This window comes from Bos grunniens, chromosome 10 (genome assembly GCF_055505025.1).
Source record: "Bos grunniens cultivar Pamir isolate PY7600 chromosome 10, Bosgru_T2T1.0, whole genome shotgun sequence".
Lineage (NCBI taxonomy): Eukaryota > Metazoa > Chordata > Mammalia > Artiodactyla > Bovidae > Bos > Bos grunniens.
This window is the reverse complement of record NC_141174.1, coordinates 98,663,383-98,678,627: the sequence shown is the minus strand read 5'-3', so window position 1 is coordinate 98,678,627 and position 15,245 is coordinate 98,663,383. Positions and strand designations below refer to the sequence as shown.

At 41.2% G+C, this 15,245-nt stretch overlaps 1 long non-coding RNA gene across 1 annotated transcript in view; it reads right to left on the bottom strand.

Moving 5' to 3' along the window:
* Positions 1–15,245, bottom strand: part of LOC147365482 (uncharacterized) — a 149,092-nt gene that overhangs the window by 28,490 nt on the left and 105,357 nt on the right. The window contains exon 2 of the long non-coding RNA XR_015135581.1: positions 5,828–5,899. This is a non-coding gene — a long non-coding RNA (uncharacterized LOC147365482). The remainder of the gene's footprint in view (positions 1–5,827; positions 5,900–15,245) is intronic.

The following is a 15,245-nucleotide window of genomic DNA, read 5'->3' as shown; positions in this document are numbered from 1 at the left end:
ACAAACTTTTTGGCCAACCCAACATAAATGAATACATTTATTTCAGGGGAACCCTTCATAGGTTGAAATGATTTCACACATTAGTAATAGTAGTAGTGTTAGTAGTAGTGTAGTAGTAGTGTTAGACTCTCAGTTCAGTTCAGTTCAGTTCAGTCGCTCAGCCGTGTCCAACTCTTTGAGACCCCATGAACCACAGCATGCCAGTCCTCACTGTCCACCACCAACTCCTGGAATTTACCAAAACCCATGTCCATTGAGTTCGTAATGCTATCCAATCATCTCATCCTCTGTCGTCCCCTTCACCTCCTGCCTTCAATCTTTCCCAGCATCAGGGTCTTTTTAAATGAATCAGTTTTTCCCATCAGGTGGCCAAAGTATTGGAGTTTCAGCTTCAGCATCAAATCCTTCCAAAGAACACCCAGGACTGGTCTCCTTTAGGATGGACTGGTTGGATCTCCTTGCAGTCCAAGGGGCTCTCAAGAGTCTTCTCCAACACCACAGTTCAAAAGCATCAATTCTTCGGTGCTCAGCTTTGTTTATAGTCCAACTCTCACATCCATACATGACCAATGGAAAAACCATAGCCTTGACTAGATGGAACTTTGTTGACAAAGTAATGTCTCTGCTTTTTAATATGCTGTCTAGGTTGGTCATAACTTTCCTTCCAAGGAGTAAGCGTCTTCTAATTCCATGGGTGATAGCAGCCATGAATCACTGCAGATTTTAGAGCTGCAAAAAATAACGTCAGCCACTGTTTCCCCATCTATTTGCCATGAAATGATGGGACTGGATGCCATGACCTTAGTTTTCTGAATGTTGAGTTTTAAGCCAACTTTTTCACTCTCCACTTTCACTTTCATCAAGAGGCTCTTTAGTTCTTCTTCACTTTCTGCTATAAGGGTGGTGTCATCTGTATATCTGAGGTTATTGATATTTCTCCCGGCAATCTTGATTCCAGCTTGTGCTTCATCCAGCTTGGCATTTCTCATGATGTACTCTGCATGTAAGTTAAATAACAAGGGTGACAATATACAGTCTTGACGTACTCCTTTTCCTATTTAGAACCAGTCTGTTGTTCCATGTCCAGTTCTAACTGTTGCTTCCTGACATGCATACAGATTTCTCAAGAGGCAGGTCAGGTGGTCTGGTATTCCCATCTCTTTCAGAATTTTCCACAGTTTCTTGTGATCCACACAGTCAAAGGCTTTGGCATAGTCAATAAAGTAGAAATAGATGTTTTTCTGCAACTCTCTTGCTTTTTCCATGATTCAACAGATGTTGACAATTTGATCTCTGGTTCCTCTGCCTTTTCTAAATCCAGCTTGAACATCTCGAAGTTCATGTTTCATGTATTGCTGAATCCTGGCTTGGAGAATTTTGAACATTCCTTTACTAGCATGTAAGATGAGGGCTATTGTGAGGTAGTTTGAGCATTCTTTGGCATTGCCTTTCTTTGGGATTGGAATAAAAACTGACCTTTTCCAGTCCTATGTCCACTTCTGAGTTTTCCAAATTTAATGACATATTGAGTGCAGCACTTTCACAGCATCATCTTTTAGGATTTGTAATAGCTCAACTGGAATTCCATCACCTCCACTAGCTTTGTTCATAGTGATGCTTCCTAAGGCCCACTTAACTTCACATTCCAGGATGTCTGGCCCTAGGTGAGTAATCACACCATCGTGGTTATCTGGGTCATGGAGGTCTTTTTTGTACAGTTCTTCTGTGTATTCTTGCCACCTCTTCTTAATATCTTCTGCTTCTTTTAAGTCCATACTATTTCTGTCCTTTATTGAGTCCATCTTTGCCTGAAATATTCCCTTGGTATCTCTAATTTTCTTGAAGAGATCTCTAGTCTTTCCCATTCGATTATTTTCCTCCATTTCTTTGCACTGATCATTGAGGAAGGCTTTCTTATCCCTCTTTGCTATTCTTTGGAATTCTGCATTCAAATGGGTATATCTTTCCTTTTCTCCTTTGCTTTTCACTTCTATTCCTTTCACAACTATTTGTAAGGCCTTCTCAGACAGACATATTGCTTTTTTGCATTTCTTTTTCTTGGGGATGGACTTGATCCCTGTTTTCTGTACAATGTCATGAACCTCTGTCCATAGTCCATCAGGCACTCTGTCTATCAAATCTAGTCCCTTAAATCTATTTCTTATTTCCACTGTATAATCATAAGGGATTTGATTTAGGTCATACCTAAATGGTCTAGTGGTTTTCCCCACTTTCTTCCATTTAAATTTTAATTTTGCAGTAAGGAATTCATGATCTGAGCCACAGTCAGCTCCCGGTTAGACGTTCAGTCATGTCCAGCTCTTTGCAGTCCCATGGACTGTAGCCTGCCAGGCTCCTCTGTCCATAGGATTTTCCAGACAAAAATACTGGAGTGCATTGCCATTTCCTCCTCCAGAGGATCTTCCGACCTGGAGATCAAACCCACTTCTCTACATCTTCTGCATTGGCAGACAGGTTCTTTACCACTAGCGCCACCTGGGAATCACCTGGCAAATGACTTCACACATCAGTAATCAAAATAAAATAACTGACTGTATGGATCACAACAGAGAGGGAGGGAGGCATGATTTGGGAGAATGGCATTGAAATATGTATAATATCATATATGAAATGAATCGCCAGTCCAGGTTCGATGCAGGATACAGGAAGCTTGGGGCTGGTGCACTGGGATGACCCAGAGGGATGGTATGGGGAGGGAGGTGAGAGGAGGGGTTCAGGATTGGGAACACGTGTACACCCGTGGCGGATTCATGTTGATGTATGGCAAAACAAATACAATATTGTAAAGTAATTAGCCTCTAAATAAATTAAAAAAAAGAGAGAGATGGGAATACCAGACGACCTGACCTGCCTCCTGAGAAATCTGTACACAGGTCAAGAATCAACAGTTAGAACTGGACATGGATGAACAGACTGGTTCCAAATCGGAAAAGGAATATGTCAAGGCTGGATATTGTCACCCTTCTTATTTAACTTCTATGCAGAGTACATCATGAGAAATGCCGGGCTGGATGAAGTACAAGCTGGAATCAAGATTGCCGGGAGAAATATCTATAACCTCAAAAATGCAGATGACACCACCCTTACGGCAGAAAGTGAAGAACTAAAGAGCTTCTTGATGAAAACGAAAGAGAAGAGTGAAAAAGTTGGCTTAAAACTCAACATTCAGAAAACTAAGATCATGATATCTGGTCCCATCACTTCATGGGAAATAGATGGGGTAACAGTGGAAACAGTGACCGACTTTATTTGAAGGGCTCCAAAATCACTGCAGATGGTGACTGCAGCCATGAAATTAAAAAAAAAAAAATGCTTACTCCTTGGAAGAAAAGCTATGACCAACCTAGACAGCATATTAACAAGCCGAGACATTTCTTTGCCAACAAAGTTCCATCTAGTCAAGGCTATGGTTTTTCCATTTGTCATGTATGGATGTGAGAGTTGGACTATAAAGAAAGCTGAGCACCAAAGAATTGATACTTTTGAATTGTGGTGTTGGAGAAGACTCTTGAGAGTCCCTTGGACTGCAAGGAGATCCAATCAGTCCATTTTAAAGGAGATCAGTACCAAATATTCATTGTAAGGCCTGATGTTGAAGCTGAAACTCCAATACTTTGGCCACCTGATGCAAAGAACTGACTCATTTAAAAAGACCCTGATACTGGGAAAGATTGAAAGCAGGAAGAGAAGGGGACAACAGAGGATGAGATGGTTGGATGACATCACCAACTCAATAGACATGAGTTTGAGTAAACTTCAGGATTTGGTGATGGACAGGGAGGCCTGGTGTGCTGCAGTCCATGGAATTCAAAGAGTCAGACACGATTGAGCGACTGAACTGAACTGAACTCTGTATTAGTACTTTACACATGATGAAACTAAAGATAAAAAAATAAGTAAATTGCACAAGTCTTATAGCTATCAAGAGTGAAAACACACATCTGCAAAATCTAAAATCAGAGCACATCTTCTATAAAAAGATGTTTTCATCATTGAGATGGAGGTAAAATATTAAAAGACAATAACGTTCATAAATCTTTCTATTCTAAACAACAGATATGTAATAGAAGAAAACTAGGCAAAGAATACCAAAGAACGTTACACATTAAAAGATCCTGCTTAGAAATCCCTATCAAGAAAAAATCAGTGAAATAGATTTCAATAAGAGAATTTGCCTCAGACAGTAAAAGCATCTGGCTGCAGTGCAAAAGACCCAGGTTCAATCTTTGTGTCATGAAAATCCCCTGGAGAAGGAAATGGCAACCCACACCAGTACTCTTTTCTGGAGAATCCCATGGACAGAGGAGCCTGGTAGGCTACAGTCCATGGAGTCACAAAGAGTTGGACACGACTAAGTGTCTTCACTTTCTTGTTCTTTTCAAGAGAATTTAGAAGCCTAGTGTTTTAAAAACTTAGTAGGATATTCCTGAAACTCTGAACCTGATACATCTTTAGAGGGGTAGAAATTTGACTATTTTTTTCATTTATTTTTGGGTTATCAGTGTATGATTTACAGAAGGTAACATTCAGTGGTCCACTGGTGTTAATCAAAGGAGTCAGCATGTAGTTGTACTCACAGCTAAGGCTTATCATAAAATGATATTCACAAGGAAAGGAGACTTGGGTGGTGTCTAGAGGCATTCTTTCCTTCTTGGGAGGATGTCCCTATAAGTCAACATGTTCCTTTTCCCAGCAATGAAAAATGTAGTCAAAAGTGCAATGTTTCTGTCTCATGAGGCCAGTGGAGACCCAGTGCCCAAGGTTTTCATGGAGGGGCTGGTCACACTTTCTCTTCCAAAGAGCTCTTTCCAACATTCCAGGTTCCCAGAAGGAAAGCAGGTATTTAGCATAAGTCAGAGTGATTACACAGTCCAGAGCACAGTGAACCATCTTTAACAGTGGGGAGAATGGGTCAAGTGCCAAGATCTCAGATGCCAGCCAAGAGCCAATCTGCAAGGAGGTCTTTCTGAAGAGAGCGGTTTCAAGCCTGCTGTGTTAACACTTTTCTGCATATTAGTCTGTTTAGTTTTCTATTGTTGAGCTTGTTTTTATAGTTTATACTTACCTGGAAAATAATCTTCTGCTTGGGCTTTCACATTAACTGTTATATTGTTGTCCATCAAATTGCATTTTTGTTCCTCGTATTGTATGTGTCTCATTCTTAACAATTGCTCCAGTGTAAAGCTTACTTGTTAGGCTTTCTAAAGAACAAGTTCTTAGTTTTATTCATTGACTTAACTTTTTGCTTTTCTTTATTTAACCTGTACTTTGTCTTTATCAATTCCTTTGTGTTTTATTTTGCTAGTTTTATCTCTTCTACAGTTGAAAACTAATTTGAAATACATACAAAACTGTTAAACTCATTAACAACTTTTACAGCAAAACTAAGTAATAAAATATTTCAGGGAATCCCCAAGAACAGGTGGGTAAGGACCAACTACCAGTGGCCATAAAAGCCTGCATGAAACCAGCAACTGTGTAGGAGGAAATAAAGTGAAAGATAGAGATCACTGGCAAAGCCTACAGTGACTAAAATGCATGTACGCTTCCATGCTCAGTCGTGTCTGACTCTTTGTGACCCCATGGACTATAGCCCACCAGGCTTCTCTGTCCATGGGATTCTCCAGGCAAGAATACTGCAGTGGGTTGCCATTTCCTCCTCCAGGGGATCTCCTTGACCCAGGGATCGAATCCATATCTCTTACATCTCTTGTGTTGGCAGACGGATTCTTTACCACTGAACCACGCAACACAGTCATATTAAACATCCCTAAGACAGAGACAGTAGTCCTGAAATTGTACTTACAATCACAAGAAGCCAGGACTTCTTAGAGAATGGCTGATTCTCGGTCTAGAGCAGGAAATGGAGAAGAGGTTCCTGTGACAAGAGGAAAATCTTGTCATAGCATGTAGAAAAGAAGCTCTCAAAGACTTTATGGTCACATCAAAAGATTCAGGGCCCATCTTTAACAGGCTTCTACTGGCCCAATATGGGAAAATCTGAGCTTCGATGAGGATAATTGTGTAACCAAGCTGGACCTTAAGGGGCTTCCTAGGACAGGCCCTTCCCCTGTATCCTCTACTTCGTCTTCTCTCAGAAGTACCTAGATAATATCTGATGCACACTTCCTGAATTGCTTTACCGATATGAACCTCCCTAATGACCATGAGCTCATAGGCCAGGCCTCCTGGATCCTCAGGAATGATAATGTTAACTCCTGTGATACTGCCCTGTTACCTCACCATCAGCCAATCGGAGAGTTGTGCAAGGACTGATCACATACCCTGTGACTCGCCTCTCTCACCTGGCTTTTAAAAATGCTTTCCTGAAACCCTTGCGAATCTCAGGGCTTTTTAGGGCATGAGCCACCCATCTCCTTGCAGAGCCCTGCAATAAGTCTCCCTCTGCTCCTGGTTCCCCTGTACTGGTTTGTTCTGCCTCACTGTGCCTCAGGCACAGCAACTTACTTGAATAATTGTGACAGATTAAAACCCATCAAATATGTTTATATTCATGAGTCCTAATGATACCAAAATAAACTAAATGGTTAACTTCAGAGAATGATGGGGAACCAATTCATTATCTCTAGAAAATTGATAAAGGGAAAAATGAAATAGCAGTATTAGATTCATTCTTCAGCACTGCCTACCCTAGTAATTACCTCATCTACTGTGTTCTTCAACTGTTCTGTTTTTTACACCTAATATTTCCAATTGTTTTAAAATAAATTAATTGCTTTTTCATTGCTATAACTCTTTTTCATTTATAGCTTATTATCTCTTTAATATATTTATTATACTTATTTTAAGCTGTCCCAATAACTCTCCTTCAGGTTGGATACGCTTTTCAGTTTATTTTCTTTCTCATAGAGCTGAGGTCAGCGTACTGATTTTCAGTAAAAGGCTGCTGCTGCTGCTAAGTCGCTTCAGTCGTGTCCGACCCTGTGTGACCCCATAGACGGCCGCTCACCAAGCTCCCCCATCCCTGGGATTCTCCAGGCAAGAACACTGGAGTGGGTTGCCATTTCCTTCTCCAATGCATGAAAGTGAAAAGTGGAAATGACGTCACTCAGTCGTGTCCAACTCTTCACGACCCCATGGACTGCAGCCCACCAGGCTCCTCCGTCCATGGGATTTTCCAGGCAAGAGTACTGGAGTGGGGTGCCTTCGCCTTCTCTGAGTAAAAGGCTAGATAGTATTTTTGGTTTCGTGAGCCAGATGGTCTCTGTCGCAACTACTCAGCTCTGCCATTGCAGTGTGAAGCAGCCACAGACAACACGTAAATGAGTATGTGGCTGTATTCCAATAAAACTTTATTTATGGGCATTGAAATTTGAATTTTGTATAATTTCAGATGGATGAGATGGGGCACGTTTGGGGGGGGATGGCTGTAGACTGAATTTTATATTTTAATGTGTCACAAAATATTATCTTTCTACTTTGTTTTCAACCATTTAAAATATACAGATCATTCTCAGCTGAGGGACCATATATAAACAACAGAGAGTAGATTTTGTCCACGGGCTGCAGCTGGCTGACCATGATGTTGAGGGCTTGCCCTTCTCAGGCACCTGGCTATTTTCACCTGTGAGCTCAGGTTTCCCTCATAGCTGAGCTACCTAAATCCTTATACTTCCTCTTTAATGATGACAAATTTTTAAATAAGGACTTACTTGGCTAGGAATTAATAATAGGTTTCTATGTTACTTCTATTTGTAAATCTTAGGGTCTGACTTTCTCTTAATCTCACTGAAGATCCTAAAGAGAGCAGAAGCACTGACATGGTGGTGATTTCCCCATTGTCCTTCAGACTATTATAGCAGATCCCAAGGACCTAGTATTTTCAGTTGAATCTAAGACAGGCTGGGATCTGGGTCCCTTTATTGCACTGCTTGTACCTGGATGAGCTTCCCTGGTGGTTCAGATGGTGAAGAATCCACCTACAGTGTGGGAGACCTGGGTTCAATCCCTGGGTCAGGAAGATTCCCTGGAGGAAGGCATGGCAACCCACTCCAGTATTTTTACCTGGAGAATCAGGTACAAATGTGCTGAGTTTCTCCTGATGGGCTACAGTCCATGGGGTCGCAAAGAGTCTGACATGATTGAGAAACTCAGCACATTTGTACCTGGACAATTGTCTCCTTAAGCAACAGAATACAAAGAAATGATAAGGGACAAAAAAAATAACTGCATGCATGTGCACTCGGGGCAAGTTATGAACTATTAGATGATAAAGGCCAAAAACCAAACTTTCTGAGGTGCCAGGAGCAAAAGCAGGATATCAGGCATGATGCCCACATACAGCACCACTAAGGGTATGGGAAAACCACCTAAGCCACACCTCTGGCCCAACCATGAATCTGCCCCAACCTCACCCCATTAAGGCCCAGTCCCCACCGCTCTCCGGGAAGGTACAAGGGAGCCTGTTACTTGTTTTCCCTCCCTTGTGCTGCATCATGAGCCCCAATAAAACCTTGCCTGAATTGCTTGTCTGGTCTTTTATCAGTTTCTATTGATTAAAGAATCTGAGGACCTGGGTTGATAACAAACCCTTATCTCTAAGAATTTCATTCATAGTGAGTATTAAGAAGACAACTTCTCTGCTTTTTTTTTTTTTTTTTTAAACTGGAGAAATTTTAAATGTGGGACAAGATTAACCAAGGATCTCCATTTATCTTTTTTTTTTTTTTTTTTTGGTGGGGGGAGGAATCAAGAAGAAATTTGAAGTTATCAGCTTAACACCCTGCTGACCTACAGGACACCTGGAGCAACTAGACACTTTTCAAGTTCTGAGCTACATGACTGTTGTCCTCAGCTGAAGCTGTCTTTCCCTGAGCCTGCTGAAACCAGAGACGCACCAACAACACTCGAGACACCGAGACTGGGAAAGACAGACCTATAAAGTCACAACCTTTGGAAGCTCAGCAGTTAAGAGGCTAACTTTCTTTGTATAAAATTATAATAATCATTGCTTTGACTCCTTGTCCTGTTCTGCATCAAACACCCACTTTGGTCTGCCCTAACTGTCCTAGGTTTTAACAGGTAAGAATAGCGATCTAAGAAGCATGCCGCACAGTCACCTCCAGGCCAAGACAGGAGAGTGAGCTCCCAACATTTCCCAGTGCCAAGTTCCTCCCAAGGAAGTGGGGATGGTGAGTAGAGAAAAGTGTAAATATGTAGAGAGAGTGTAAATATGCTCCTAAATGATGTCTCATCTGCAGGAGAGACAAAAGGCATACATCCCACACAGCAAGTTTTCACTTAACTATCACTTCATAGCAGAGAAGGCAATGGCAACCCACTCCAGTACTCTTCCCTGTCTTCCCAGGGTCCAGCCTAGAACTTCCACCAAGCTGGAAGCTCCGGCTCTAACTGTACTTCACTTACATGGGACTTTTCTCATTATGTCATTGTCATGAGAAGAGAGATCTATTTCATGGGCCATTGAGCATGGTTCAGCTTTAGTTGGTCCAACTTCAACTGCATTGGCTCACCTTGTTTTCATCTTTGTGAGGATACACAACTCTCCACCTTATCTTTCCTATTAGCTTGGCCAATAGAGAGTGGATTACATACTTTTTGACCAACCCACTATTTCCCCAGATGGCTTTGGTAGCCTCTGCTGGCTTTTTCCAAAATGTCCGATTTCATACATCTTACTTTAGCTTTGTCTTCTGATCCATACTTTTCATTATAATGATAGCTTTTATCACTTGCTTCTGTGCTGTGTATTATATATTTACACTAAATATTAAAAATATTATTTTCTAGATAGTACTCAGAACCTCTTCTCATATGCTCCTCAAGTGCATACACACAATCACTCCTGAATAGTTTCTCTCACTCATGACATTACCTGCTGCAATTTAAAAATTCCCATCATACACCATGGTTTCATCACATATCAGGTCACTTAATTTAAATTAGATGAATAACTTAAATCTAAATCATAAGATACCCTTGGAAAGTAAGTTATTTCTTTCTCTACACATTTGATACTCAAAAGAAGTTTATAATTATATTTGAAAGCATTTATGGTAAATTAATTTTCTGAAATGGAATTTGAAGTGTTAGTTTCCACCCTTCTGCTGCTAAGTCGCTTCAGTCGTGTCCGACTCTGTGCAGCCCCATAGACGGCAGCCCACCAGGCTCCCCCGTCCCTGGGATTCTCCAGGCAAGAACACTGGAGTGGGTTGCCATTTCCTTCTCCAATGCATGAAAGTGAAAATTGAAAGTGAAGTCACTCAGTCGTGTCCAACTCTTAGCAACTTCATGGACTGCAACCTACCAGGCTCCTCCATCCATGGGATTTTCCACCCTTCAGATACCACCAAAACCCAAGTTTAAAACATTGTCAATAGCCATGCTAATCTGGTTTGGACTGGATACATTCTAAGTCTTTTTATTCCGAAATCAAATTCCAATTTCTCCAGAAAATTTTTCCTAGGACTTCAGCCTATACTCACCGTGTCTTCTCTAAATTCTCAAGGTCTTAATGTCTGAAGCATTTGTTTGGCTGAATGTAAGGACTTAACTTTGTCTATTACTCAGTTATCTTTTCAGGTATGGGCCCATCTGTACACATGAGCTGATAAGCTCTTTGAGAAAAGTGCCCTTGCTTCTAAGAAATAGAGATCTGACATATTTGAGTTCCTAAAAGAAATGGCTATACATGGAAACAAGAATAAGATCTATATAAACAGACTTTACGGAAATTTAGAACCAGCCAATCAAATATGTCTTAAAAGTAAAGGAAGAACAGTGTCTCAAACAGGCATCCCAGAATTACTTTAAGAATTTCTATTACTGTTCTCTTACAACCTGTCTGACAGTGGTCAGAGTGATCTTTTTCTTAAAGCACATAGAGATCAGATTTCCAGTTTAAAACACCCTCTAGAGTTTCTACTAGATTGCAAGAGGACAGGGCACAAATCATATTGGAATTTTGGTGGCCACAACAGGGAGGATCTCTTACACTGGATCTCTGCTCCAACTCTTACACTGATTCCCCTTGGTCTCCAGAACCCCCAGTAGGAGAATTACACACAGGTACCAATGGCCCTGTTGTATAAAGTAAGAAAGTTCCATTTGTACTTGAGACTTAGGTCACCATTCTAGGAATATTTACATGGAGACTATATTCATTTCCTGTGGCTGCTGTAAAGTTGACAAAAACTTGGTAGCTTAAACAATAGAAATTTCTTCTCTCCCAGTTCTAGAGACCAGAAGTCTGAAATCAGTACCACTGAGCTAAAATCAGTGTGTGGCTATGTCTGAATTCTCTCTGCAGGCTCTAGAGAAAAACCCATTCCTTATCTCTTGTATTTAGCTTCTGTTGGCTGCAGGCATTCCTTAACTTGTGACTCTATCACTCCAGTCTTCAAAACCAGCATCTTCAACTCTCTCTCTGCTATGACTTCTCAGCACCATTCCTCTATGCATACAAAATCCCTCTTGTCTCTCACTTACCTGTAACAGCATTTGTGGCCCATCTAGACAATCCACTGGAGAAGGCAATGGCAACCCGCTCTAGTACTCTTGCCTGGAAAATCCCATGGACGGAGGATCCTTGTGGGCTGCAGTCCATGGGGTCGCTAAGAGTCGGGTATGACTGAGTGACTTCACTTTCACTTTTCACTCTCACTCATTGGAGAAGGAAATGGCAACCCACTCCAATGTTCTTGCCTGGAGAATCCCAGGGACGGGGGAGCTTGGTGAGCTGCTGTCTATGGGGTCTCACAGAGTCGGACACAATTGAAGCGACTTAGCAGCAGCAGCAGCAGATAATCCAGGATTGTCTATCCATTTTAAAATCCTTTACTTACTCACATCTGCAAAGACCTTTACTCCAAATAAAGTCCCACTTACAAGTTCTGGAGAGTAGGACTGGATATCTTTGGGGTGCCAATTTTTAGGCAATGATATGGACCATCTACAGGTTTCCAGTTAAGGTAATATAGACACACAACAAGCCTGTCCAGTTCTTGAACCAAACTCTGCATCAGCAAGGCAAAACTCACATATGAGGGGAAAAAGCAAAGCACCCAGGTATCCTGGAGGAATGTGTGCCTCCAGCTTCTAGCATGCTGAAATGCCCATTTCCCTGAGTCCTTCTGACAGATTCTCATTGCCCTTAGAATAAGTTTCAAAACCCATGACCTACAAATCCAACATGATCTGACTGCTCTTTGCTTCCCTGACCTCTTGTCAGACTACACTCCCCTGTATTCAGTAGCTCTTTCAAAAAATGAGAACGTAGAAAGAACTTATGAGGGGCCTCTGTACTTGCTATCTCCTTTGTCCAGAATTCTTTTGTTCATTGATTTGATTGCTTATTTATCGTGAGTCATATCATCATAACAAAAGTTCCCTGAAGTGAGAATCTTTCTTGTCTTTCTTCCCTCCTCTATCCTCAACATCTGGCACAGAATCCATTCTCTCAAGAAGTTATAAAAGTGAGACACATAAGACTGAGAAACAATATAAGCATCGCAGGCATTCAGTCAATGTTTGATTAATAAATCAACACAGGTGGACAGGGCAGGAGTCAGATGTCAGCACCGCGAAAACCTCACAAAAACATTTCTAGGCAAAACCCTGGAAAGGGAACACCTTTCATGGAAAAGCATACAGATGCCTTAGACTATGTCAAGATTAGGTGGGATTGCATGACAGGAAAAGAAAGCTAAGAATGAAAAGATTTTCCTAGTTTATAGCTAGGATATCAACACTATAGCTACATTTCAACCTTGCTAAATTTTACAAATATCTTCAGTGTAGATAAGAGCTTATGCTCTTAAGAGAGAAATATTAATGCATTCTGAAGCTTAACGTAATTACCTGTTCCAAGACTGTATTTGATTTAGGATAGAATAATATGATAACAGTATTGTTCTTGTTTTATTGTTTTAAATGTTATCTATATAAAAGGAAACACCTTCAAAATTACTTTCTAGAAAGACCCTTTAAGAGGTACTTCGCATAAAAGCAGGGATAAATGCTACTTTTGGACATGTAATCACAAAATCATGATGCTGCAGGTAATAGTCCACTGGATAAAACTCTTTTAAAACAAAATTACTAGCTATTAAATAGCTCTTGTTGTTTGGTAGGTGATACTATAATCAACTGGCAAAATGCTATTTCAGAGCAGCCTTGCCTCACTCCAGTCCTGTATTGTTATTTAAATTAACAGCAAAGGGCCTTCTTGTTCTAAATCGATTTCAGATTCCAGGTAAAAGTAGTACCAAATAATACAGATTTAACACATGGGACAAAATGGCCAAAACAATTTATAAAGATATTATCCAAGTCACCAACTCTACCATTAACTATTGCCTGACCTAGGCAAGTCACTTTCCCTCCCTGAGGACCTTCTCAAAGAGGTATGTGCCACAAATTATCTCTAGGATATCTTCAGCACTTAGATTTGGTGGAGATCTACTTATATCCAAGACCAGGCTTGGTGGTAGAGGTAAAGAACCTGCCTGCCAAAGCAAGAGACATAAGAGATGCAGGTTCAGTCCCTGGGTTTGGAAGATCCCCTGGAGGAGGGCGTAGCAATCCACTCCAGTATTCTTGCCTGGAGAATCCCATGGACAGAGGAGCCTGATGGGCTCCAGTCCATAGGGTAGCAAGCAGTCGGACACGACTGAACCGACTTAGCACACACACGTACGACCTGGCTGTGATAAATAATGAGGCACTCAAGCAGAAACTGTGAGACACGATTTCATGCTAAGACGTGATCTAAGAAAGGCTCACCCACTGACAGGAATAGATTTGGGTGAGACAGGATTGCAAGGAAGCACTGGCCTTTTTCCCATGTAAAGACTTGGGAAAGAAAATCAAGAAAGAGTTATCACTTGGTCCTACCTGCCTGATTCTTACTTCCTTATACTGGGCAAGAAAGAAAAAAAAAAAAGTGTAAGTGTTAGTCACTCAGCTGTGTCCAATTCTTTGCAATCCCATAGACTATGGCATGCCAGGCTCCTCTGTCCATGGGATTCTTCAGGCAAGAATACTAGAGTGGGTTACCATTTCCTACTCCAGAGGATCTTCCCCACTCGGGAATCAAACCTGGTTCTCCTGTATTACAGGCAGATTCTTTACCATCTGAACCACCAGGGAAGCCCAATACTGGGTATAGGCACTCCAGTTTCAACACAGATCAATGACAAACAAATTATAGTGTAAATTATAGTGCATGTACAACCAAAACTCATGCCAACGCCATGCCATGCTTTTGCACAACTCTTGACAAGCAGGGGCCAGGAAACTGACTTGACTGTTCACAGGAGCACCTGAATGGACTACAGCCCATATGGACAGAATTGTTTATTGTGTCTCCAGGGAGCCCTCAAATAGCCATTGATGTGAATAAATGGTAACACAATCCTTTTATCTCAAACACCTGTGCTTGTGATTACAGAAGTCTTCATGGACCCACTTTTCCCATATACACGTCATGAAACTAAAAATTTCCTGTTTCTTTAAAACTCTTTCCATTTGAGAAGAGGCTTGGTCTTATTTCTTAGAAGGGCTCTATACAATGTCTGTGACTGTATCTTTAAGTACCAGCCTCTTCTCCTTTTTCAAAGAAATGTTTCCACTGAGGGTAATGCAACCTTTATGAATTTTTTAACTGACATTCTTTGTACCTTTTTCCCTTACTAAAATGGAAAATGTGCTTCTCAGGATTCTTTTCTGAGCCTTAAACATTTTTAAAGAGTATGTTTCCTTTTACTGTGTCTAAGTTTAGTACCACAAAAATGAATCTAATAGTTTCATGCTCTAATCACTACAAGATGGCACATTTCTGAAAACCACTAGGAAAACACTGGTTGCCCTTTGCAGACTTCCTAAAAGAAATGTTACCTTTTAGTGGCCCGTAACTACTCTAGGATAATGATATAAAAGGATCTTGCATAGGACTGCTTTTCTCAGGAGAGCCTCTGGGCCTTCCTAACACCACATTTTTTTCCATATCTCCAGACGCTGAGGGACTTGATCCTATCACCATATATTCCAAATTCCAAACAACTCTCCCCTCTTTGAGCCCAAATCCATGATGCTCAGTTCTCAGAGAGCTGTAAAGAGTACCAACCCAGGAAATGAATTTCCAGTGAAACGCAGTATTGACGATGGCCCCCAGGCCTACTTTTTGTGGAGGGTGGGGAGGGGAGTGCTGGGGTCCTTAGAGTTTTCCTAAGCAGAGAACAGAG